We start from the raw sequence: 11,083 nt of genomic DNA, 5'->3' as shown, positions 1-11,083 counted from the left end.
ACACTTTAAAGGCTATTTGTCTTTTCCATTAAATCCTTTATTATTAAATTTTACTTATTTAGACCTCGTATGATTCTACATTTGATTCCTTTAAGTTTTATTCTTATTTTTATTAAAACTTCGATTTTGACTCCCCTTACCAGATTGCTTAAATTACCCAAGTTTTCGTCCTTTTCCACCTTCGAAAAATATTTCTTTCTTCTTATTAGGCCACAATTTCAAAATCTCATCTCTTTTCTTGGCATGTTGGTAACAAAGTTTTTCTTTTATAATAACCTCATCCATGGTGTTGGGATTATCGTACTCGATTTCTTCCTTAAAAGAGAGTGGGAGGCAATTTATAAAGCATTGTACTTTATCTCTTTCTTCCCTTATGTGTGGTATATATCACAAAAAATGTGTGAATTTTGTTATTAACTCATCCACTAACATCTAGGCAAGCTTTAAATCATGAGATTATTTGGATTTATCATTAAAATAATGTTTTGTTAAATATTTTTTTCAATGATTCAATGAAATTATTTCTAATTAGCATATTCATTTTCTAAATTATGCATTTCTCTCACTTCTTCCCGCCAGAGGTAAGCTTTTCCCTCTAGTTGGTAGGTAGCAAATTTAGCTTTCAGTTTAGCAGATAGTCATAAACTTGATATTATTTGTTGATATTAAGTATACATGCTTCTGTTGCTTCTTCGAATTCCCCATCATATGTTGGGAGCTTAATCTTTTTATATTCTCCTTGTAACTCCATTTTGGGCTTCTTTCCAAGCTTGTAATGAATTTTTAATGAAATGCACTCTTCCCCTTTAGATTTTCCTTTCTTAATTTCAACCATCTCTTCAAAGGTATTCTTCTTTGATTTCTCTCCTCAATTTTCTTCCTCCCTCATTATTTCTACGATCTTAGGATTAGACTTGTATGCCAGATTTTTAATTAGTTTTTCTTGTTCTACACTAGATTTTAGTAGGTGTTCATGTCTAGCATGAACATTTACATACTCTATTTACAAATCCTTCATCATATTCAATAATTCTCTAGTGGGTACTTGCGCTGATTGACCCAAATGCACATAGGTTTTTTCTTCACCTATCTGGGTATCTCCTTGTGCTTCTATCAATTTTTTTCCTTCTATTTACACTTCCTTATATTATATGAAAAATAAAACATTCATTTTCTTACACAGAATCATGGTCAGCACAAAGGTTACAAAATTAAAATTCTTTTTCTCTCATACCACATGTAACACCCCTCTAAAATTACTTAGAAGTAGCTACAAATTATCATTCATTTTTTTTTTAGATATAAATACCCTTAATAAAACATATGCATAAATTGATATATTTACTAAAATTCTCTTGGAACTCTTCTATATTGCTATATGACATGGAACTCAACTTGAGTAATTTGTTATAGCTCAATGTTTTATGTCTATTACTTGGGGTATTACTATTTGGGATGTTGATCTATCCAACTCTTTCTAATAGTTAAGTATTAATATCATACTATTTGGGATGTTGGCATGAGCTAGCCAACACTAGAAAGTTTCATCTTTCTACATAGGAAATATCACATTGCATCTCATATTCCTCACCTCATATCAAATTGCGATCAAGCCCTTCTAAATCCAATACTCTGTAAATTGCAAGACTAATCCTTAATGCCCAATGTCATCCATGCCACCCTTGTGTTGATTACATGGCATGGTGGGACATGGTGGTAGTCTACAATTCCTCAAAATCAATTCCCACCAATTCCACTATCACTGCGTTAATCTACCCTGATCAAAGTATAAATAAATATTAATTAAAAACTTATTAAAAATATTATATGATATAAAATATAAATATCAATTTTAAATTGATTTAAAATATGGTTACAATGCTAATTTTTTTTTTTTTTTAAATATAATGATGACAAAAACATAAACATGTAGTACAAATTTATCCATTTTTAAAATATCATGTTTATAGAGTATTACAAGTTTTGTTAAAAAGAAAATTTTAATGTTTATGTAATCCTCATTTAATGTCAAAATAAGAGGATAACTTCACTATCTATGGGACTCGATAGAAGAAGGAAAGAAGAGGCTTCGGAACACTGTGGCGGCGAACCTAGGGTTTGGCTCGGCTCTGGCTGTTGCCTGAGCCTGCGGCGGCGGGGCTACCAGCTGGGGGGGGTTCTGGCCGACCTTTCTGTGCGGGGGCTCGACTTCTGGTGCCTTTCTGCGGAGGCACTCGTGCATCTGGAAGCTCTGTGACCAGTTTGTCTGCGGCGTGAACTTGACCTCGGCTCCCCAGTTTCTCTCGCGCGGTCTTCTTCCACTGCGAGACTCGGGCTTTGGGCTGAGCGGCGGCGGCGTCCTCTGGTGCATCGGCGGCTCTCTGCTCACCGACAGACCTCCTGTCTTGCGGATCAACAAGGGTTTTTGGCCTTGTGTTTTGTTTCTGCGCCGCAGGAGGGGCCAAGGGATTTTTGGGCTTCTGATCTTCTTCAAGGGGGCGAGGTGGCTGCCCTAGCCGCCTCTGCCCCCGGAACCGACTCGCCTCAGCTCGTTCCGGGTCCTATTGGGCTCCTGTGCTGATGGCTGGGTACATTTTTGGTCCTCTGCTTGTCACCATTGCAGCCATGGAGAGTGTTGAGGGATCTGAGATTTAGAGTCTGTCTCTGCATCGATTCGTGCCGCCCGTCCATGGCTGTTGCTGGTTGTTTATATCTGGCTTCTCTGGGTATGGGTGGCTCTCTTTCAGTGGCTTCTGCGGATTTTGGTGGGAGTTGAGGGGATGGAGGAGGTGACCTCCCATTTCGTGCCTCCCCCCACTGTCTATGGGCTGCTTTTTGAACTACTTCTGCACATACACAGGAGCTTTCGTTTATTTACTGTTTTTATTAGCCTGTTTTAGCTTGTATGGGTAGGGTTTCACTCCTTTTGGGGTTTACATACCCTCTTTCTGGTTGCCCTGTCTAAGGGCCTATCTGCTTTATCTTCTGGAGGCCCTGCTGAGGGCTGTATCTGCATACTTCCCAGAAGTATTGGTTATTGTAAGTGGTTTACACCACATTTCAGCATATGCTTCGGCATCTACAACATGTAATCTCTGTTATCTTCTTAATAGAAATTACGAATTCTATTTCTTCGGAAAAAACTTCACTATATATATATATATATAGTAAATATTTAATATTATAATATTATATTCTATAAAACGAATTAACATTATAATACTATATAATATTGATACATTAAAATATTGTATAATATTATTATACTATTTGTAGTATTAATATTATTTTTTAGATTTTGAATAAAATTTTATATTAATCCTATAAATATAATTAATAAATTAACATAAATTATAATTGTTTTACATTAATCTTTATTTTTTTTTTATGCATTAATTTATATATAAATATATGTATAACCATATTCATAATGAAATCCATATTAATTTCAGATTTACCAAGCATAGAGAGGAATAAAATGTCTCAAGATGTAAACATTCTTTTCATTTATATATAAATACATGGATAACCATATTCATAATAAAATCCATATTAACTTCAGATTTACCAAGCATAGAGAGGGATAAAATGTCTCAAGATGCAAACATTCTTTTCAGGCTAAAACTTGAGGAAATTTTTTCACCTCAAGAGATTTGATTTTTATGGACACTTGGAAGATCTGGAGTTAATATGCACCTATCGTGATTATTAATAATATTATTGATCCCCCTTTCTAGTATTCCTTGTTGTTTTGTCAAATATAACCATTTAGATACCTTGATCTAATATAATTTGTAATATTAATTTTGATCAAATTTACCCAATCTTAACATATCTCCTCAGTTCATTGTTAACCTAATATTATATTTAAGTGACCCTCCACCTATTACTCATAGAGAGAGATTTGTGTATCTCTAATGTATCCTTAATGATCAATGAAGTGTCTAGCTGAAATGATTGATGTTTCCAATAATTTAAGGACTTTTTTTCTTAATAATAATAATAATAATAATAATAATAATAATAATTAATAATTAAAAATAAAATTAAAAATACAAAATAAAGAATAAGAAATAAATTAAATAATAATAATAATAATAAAAATAATAAAAATAAAAATAAAAATAAATAAATAAATAAATAAATAAAATAAAATAAAAATAAAAAAAGAAAAAATAAAAATAATCTAAAATGTTATTTATATTTATAAAGAAAATATTTAGGAAAATCACAAGGGAATTCTTGAGGTCAATTAGTTTCAAACCATTTAGTGTTACTCATCAATCCATGAATTGATCTAAGCAAGGAAATAAATATTATAGAGATGCAAAGAAAAGATATAAAGAAGTATAATAATGGGTAGGAAGTAACGTTATTTTATATATAATAAATTAAAAAAATAATAATGAAATATAATATAATATAAAATAAAATAAATTAGAATAGAATATATATATATATATATATATATATATATATATATATATATATATATATTTTAATTAGATTAATTTTTCTTTAACAGTAAATTTTGAATAAAATAATATTTACTTTCTATTCATTATTAGAATTATTTATATTATTTCTTTGCATCTCTACAATATTTATTTTCTTGCTTAGATCAGTTCATCACCACGCAAACCGAAGCATTGGATATTGCAATGAAGTTATACTTCGTCTACATGAGTGCAATAATTGTGTTCACCTTCAAGCACCAGTTGAACCATTCCACTGCACTAGTGACATCGCTAGCCTTTTACCTCTGTAGACTCATGGCTGCTTATAGGGACTGAATTTTTCCACCATCTAGTGAACCCATATGAATCCCAATACACAACAAACAAAAAATACAAAAACAATAATAATTTCCCACCACCCACTCTAACAGGTTGAGTCCAAGCTTAAACGTCCACAATATTCATCCAAAACGTTAGGTCTGAGCTTTCCAACAGTGGAAAGTTGCCTCTTTCTCCATAGGAAAAATCACATAGCATCCCAAATTCCTCACCTCATTTTGAATTAGGATCCAACTCTCTTGAAAAAATTGCATCTAATACTTTATAAGTTGCAAACATAAAACTTAAAGCTCATCCTCCATGACACCCATGAATTGACTGCATGGTAAGACATGGGGGTGTGAACACTCTCCCCAAAATCAAATCCACTATCACTTTGTCGATCCACACACATCGAGATACTAGTAATATTAATCTTAAACATATAAAAAATATTATTAAAATATCATATTTTATAAAATATAAATATTAAATTTAAATTTATTTAAAATATGGGTAGGATGTCAGATTTTATAAAATATAATGTCCTTAAAAGTATTGCAATATAGTACAACTTTATTTATTTTTAAAATATCATGGCTATAGTGTATCACCATTTTTGTTTAGAAAAAGAAATAGATTTATTCATTAATATTTAAATATTTTAATTTATTTAATCTTAATAGTTAATATCTAAATTGAATACTTTTTAAAAATAAATATTTATTTAAAAAGAATTATTTCCAAAACAATTTTTTTTTATCTAAGGTATAAAAAAAAGGACGAAGAATATTAAAATTTCAATCATATTGAATTATAATAAAATATGATTAGTCTTTGTTATTTATGGGAATTATAGTTAATTTTTATCAATTTTTTATCAATGAGGAAGAATTATGATAAACTTTTACTCCCCATGGTTAATTCTTGTCAATCATGGCTAAGCATTTTCAACCTTAGCTTACCATAAGTAACTATGGTCAACTCTCACAATCCATACTGAACCACAACCACCTTTGGTTAATATACGTTAACTATAGTCAACTATAGTTTACTAATATTCAAGGATACTATCCAATAGAACAACCATATTAATAATGTGGTTGACATTAATTTTAAAAGTTAGAAAATGAAGGCAAAAAACTTGTACCAATCACTTATTATGTGATTTTGGTAATAAATTTATAAATAAAACAAATTAATTATTGTTTACAAATGTAACAAATAGGATTATTCATGTTTTTAAATTACTTTTATTTTTTAAATGAAATGGAATTATTATTATTATTATTATTATTATTATTATTATTATTATTATTATTATTTGTTAAGCATGGTAGGACCATTCCATTTTCTATTAAACATAAACAAGTTTACATCACAAAGATAAATCGAGTGGCCTCAACTTGCCCTGGAGGGAAACCAAGTCTGTTGGCCACTGGTCCACATTTGAAGCCATCCAAAAACAATACTATCTTAGTCTTTCCAGCCATCCTAGATATGTCTCTGTTTCATGACCAATCACTACATAACTATATAAACTGGGAATTACAACATGGAAATTAAAAGTTATCCGCATAAGACAAAATTATGCATGGTTAAGAGTCTAATCCTTCTGTTCGTCTAAGACAGGTGCAACAGGTGCTAGGTCCTTGGTGGATGCAAGGGATATGGCAGTCAATTTTGTCGAGCCTAATATCTTGTTTATGCAGCTGAAAGAGGATTTTCTCCATATACTTCTTGTAGTTCGGCATTCCCTGTAGTGCCACCACCATTCCCACTGAGATCTGCTCCATTGCCTTGCCTAGTAAACTTTTCATTAGCCAGTACAAGTATAGAGTTTGCTTGAACTGCATGATTCTTCCACGGGTGTTTTCTAGATCCGGGAGTAAGGTGCTCTAGTTGTCCATCTCTTCCTCTGTCTCATTGCCTTGTTTCACTTCATCGTCCTGTTCTTCCAACAATTTATGGATGCCAACATCTTTCCCCTCTTGGTAAGCTTCCGTCACCTCTGTTATGAGATGTTCTACTGATTTTCTGCCCTTGCGTGCCTCCGAAGTGCTCGACCCCTTATCTTTCCTAGGTTCTGGGCCTCTCCTACCATGCCCATGGCCTCGTACCGCACAAGCCATAACTTTTTGTCCTGAGCACTGATGAAATCTACAGCAAGTTAGATTAAAACATGGAATTGAAATTATGCACTACCTCAGTCATTCATTATTTCTTGCAGCGAGGAACCTCTTGCCTTGCTTCTCCTCTTCGCCAATTCTCCCCACAGTCATGTTGGGGTGGGTCGGAGCCCGCAACCCCTAATGGGAAAGGCCATGACCCCAGCCCCTTAAAGTGCCCTTTTCCTCCTCTCCATTTCTCTCGTTTGTATGTAGGTCTACCAACCCATGCCTATTCCGAGCTCACATACCCCCCTTGCATCTTATTATATGCCTGCTGTATTTGAGGTTCCTTTCCCCCTTTGCCTCAGACTTAATGCTTTTGTCTCTTGGTTCCCCCTAACTGGGTCTCCACCAAGACTTTCTGGCCTTGCCATCACTCTGGCATGGTTTCCAGGTAGCCCAACACTTACTTTGCAAGTCGCAGGTATGACTGCATCCCAAGCCTCCTACCAGTTGCTTTCCCCTGCCCCCATTTATGATCAATTGCCCCTCTTGCATTACCATGTGACAATCAAGCTTCCCCTTACCTTTGTTTACTGAGCATGATGCTTCCCATCCTAGTTACAAGCAATTCCCCCCCATCAATCATGGGCTTCATGCATTTGACAGAAGGTATAGACATAGAACCTGGCCATGGCGAGCAGTTTCTTGCCTCATTGCCACCAACAATTTCCTATCGCCCAGACACAAACCCTTGCATCCTGACTAAACCCCAACAAGACCATAATTACAGCTTTGAGGTAGATTCGAATAACATGCCTGAAGTCCGTAGGTGTTCGTCGATGGCCCCTGTTCTTCGTGTTTCAATGTTCTCCCCCTACGCTATGATACCACCCTTCTCTGCAAGCTATTTCGCTAAGATTTCATGTTGAATTGTCTCACCATCCGTTATACCCTGCCTTGCCTCCAATCCCGCCACCTTGCCCACCTCCCTAGCATGCATTCATGCCAAGGATCACCGCACCCCCTGCCTTGAGCATGTGGGGGACGACGGTTTTAAGTGCTCAGGTACCCTTCATTACTGCACCCAGGATGCCCCAGCTGTCATACTTGGTCCACTCGTAGATATTTTGCTCCCTATAATTCTATGCATTAAAATTGTTGCCAAGTGCATTACAATTGTTGTCTAGTATTTATATTATAGTATATTATAATTTACTATGTTAGTATATTAAATTTGATGTTTAATATTAATCCTGTTATTAAATTATATTAGAATTTAGAATAAGAAATTTGTATTTTTTAAGAATAATAATATTAAAATTTTGATTTTAATTATTGTAAAAAAAATTATTTAAATAATTTAATGATTTATTTGTTTTTTCATTTTAATGGTTTGAATAGAGTTCTACTAAAAAACAAATAAACAACTTTAATTTTTATAAATTAAAAATTTGTAGAAAGATTTCTAAATTAGAGAAATCTTTTCATTTTTATAAGATTATAATTAATAATAATAAAATAATAATAATATCTATTTTTAAGGTCACAGCTAAGTCAAGCCAAACACCAAATTTGTGTATGAGACCCCCTTTTGACTGCTAAGTCTACAAAGGCATACATACTCCACCCCCGCTCTGGTTTTGAACCTGTGACCTCTTGGGTGGAAACACATGCTCTTAACCATTAGGCCCACTCAAGCTCTATTAAAAATATTAATGTGATTGATATAGCAGAATGCTTCATAAATATAACAACACTAAGAATGCCTTACCAATTGCACACATTTCCCTGATTAACCATGTATAAAAAAGATTATGGGTCAACTTTAACTCGAGAAAAAAAAATTAAGCATCTTATTATTGTAAAATGGACCATTTTGCTAAATAAAATTTTCTTATATATTAAAAAAAGAAAGAATTACGCATCTTGTTGTAAAATGGACCAGTTTTCTGAAAATAAATTGCTTATATATTAATTTCTCCATCTAATTAGAATATGAACAAATTGGAATAATATCAAATGTCAAGGAAATTGGTGGGTAGGGAGTCATGTGACACAAATATAATTTTTGAATTTATTAAAAGTCAATACAACCTAACAAAGTCTCTAACACACTATAGTAGTTGATAAACACTAAGATTAAGCATATATTGAGCATATTCTCTTGAGAAACAATCTAGGCCATCAATTAAAAAAATAAAAATAAAAATCAATAAATCCTTATCCACCTTAAGTTGAAATAAAAAACCTTAGACAAACATAAAAATAAAGTGAAAATGTTTAAAAAAACACTTAATTAAAACATAAAGCATATTCCTTTTCCATATAACTTTATTTATTAATTATATCTATATATAGATATATATATTTCGATTGAATGGAGGTTTCTTTTGAATATTTAAAAATATTTTGGATATATAATTTAGGAAATTAACTTTTCTCGAGATATAAGTGATATTATTTATTAACATGATTATATATTTTTATAAAAATATATTAAATTTGTATTTTAAAGATTTGAAATTTAATTACATTTATTAACTATTAAATAATATTAACATGATTATAGATTTATAAAGTATATTAAATTTTTATTTCTGAGAAAATCTGAAATTTAATTGTATTATTAATTTTTATAAATAGTATTAAATAAATTATAATTTTTATAATATAATTAAAATGTATTATCATAAAAAAATTATTTAGAAGATATAAATAATATTTATTTTAATTACAGGATGAGTAATTGAATTTAATTACATTATGATTATGATATTGGTGAAGCAAATTCAAATCTACCGAAAATGACATAAGATGGATGAGAATAACATATGATTTATATCCCTACAAATTTTATTAATAAAATAACTAAACATTGATTTTATTAAAATTATGGTTAAGATAACAAAATTTATAAAACAAAATGGTGTATGAAGAGTGAACTTATAATATGGCATATAGAGATGTATTATGATTATATTTATTTTTGAAATATCAATAGTGGAAATTATTACAATTTTTTTTCAAATAAATGTTGTGTCTATTGGGGGCAACTCAATTAGTTAATGTGAAGATATAAGTTTAAATCCCCTCGATTGAAATTGTAAATTTTAACTATATTATTTTAATAAAAATGTACACACACACACACACATATATATATATATCGCTTGATCGCGGTGCGATCTAGTAGTTGGGACAACAAGCGAGGATTAAGGCAGGGTACCTCTGAGTATTGTACCACCGCCCCCCACACATTTAAGACGATGGGTGCGGTGGCCCTTGGCATGATTGCATGCAAGGGAGGTGGGAAAGGTGGCAACAAGGGTGGTGGAGGAGAAGGATTTAACAAGAGAGAGGGTAGACACGTGAGTGGTGTAGTTGGGTATATTCGCGGATGGAGAAGCTGGTGCATTGGACAGGTCTGGCGACACCATCCTCAGCTCCAAGCTTGTCAACTACCTGCAAGTATTCACAGGTATGAATTATGGTATCTCTCTTCCATAACAATGTTGACCAGTTTTGGTTTTTACTGGAAGGAGCGGGGGAAAAATAGGAATGGAAATTGGGAAGTTGAGAAATTTTGGAGGAACTGGGGGTGGCACTTGGTAGTTTTGGATCGGTCATGTGTCTATATTTTACAACCGCTAGGTATAACTTCAATTTCCCTCTGTTTTGAACTCTTACTATCTTGCATGTGGACCCTGGGAATTGTGCGTCGAGGGCCAAGTGGGGAGGCCTATAGGGGTTGTGTGGGTAGATCTTGCAGGTAGAGGTCAAGAGACAGGTGCAGAGGGGTGCGGGTGTCAGTTAAGTTGTAGCCTAGGAGCTGGTCCCTACTGTATTTGCAAGGGTAGTCGATGGGAGGTATATAGCTACCATTGCAGAGAGGGAAATTTTGGGAATCATGAGTGGGAAGTCGGGCAAGAAAATATCAATGGCTATCCACTTCCGTATTGGGCAGAGAGGAAAGGGTATGCAAACCATGGCTTGCTTAATGCTGGCATGCGACAATGCTCACCAACTGGTAATTAGTGAGGGGAAGATAACCTGCCTGCGGCTGTGAGGAGGTGGGTGTGGCGATGGGGTATCTTTGCTAGTGGAAGTAGGTCAGCCCCTACTAGGGAATGGACCTATGACCACAAAGGTTCTCACATTGACACCGAATGGGAAGGGGAGGAGTAAGGTGGGACG

Source organism: Pinus tabuliformis, chromosome 6 (genome assembly GCF_031772625.1).
Source record: "Pinus tabuliformis cultivar Carrire ecotype Pingquan chromosome 6, CPIR1, whole genome shotgun sequence".
NCBI classification, from domain to species: Eukaryota; Viridiplantae; Streptophyta; class Pinopsida; order Pinales; family Pinaceae; genus Pinus; species Pinus tabuliformis.
This window is presented reverse-complemented; position numbering follows the sequence as displayed.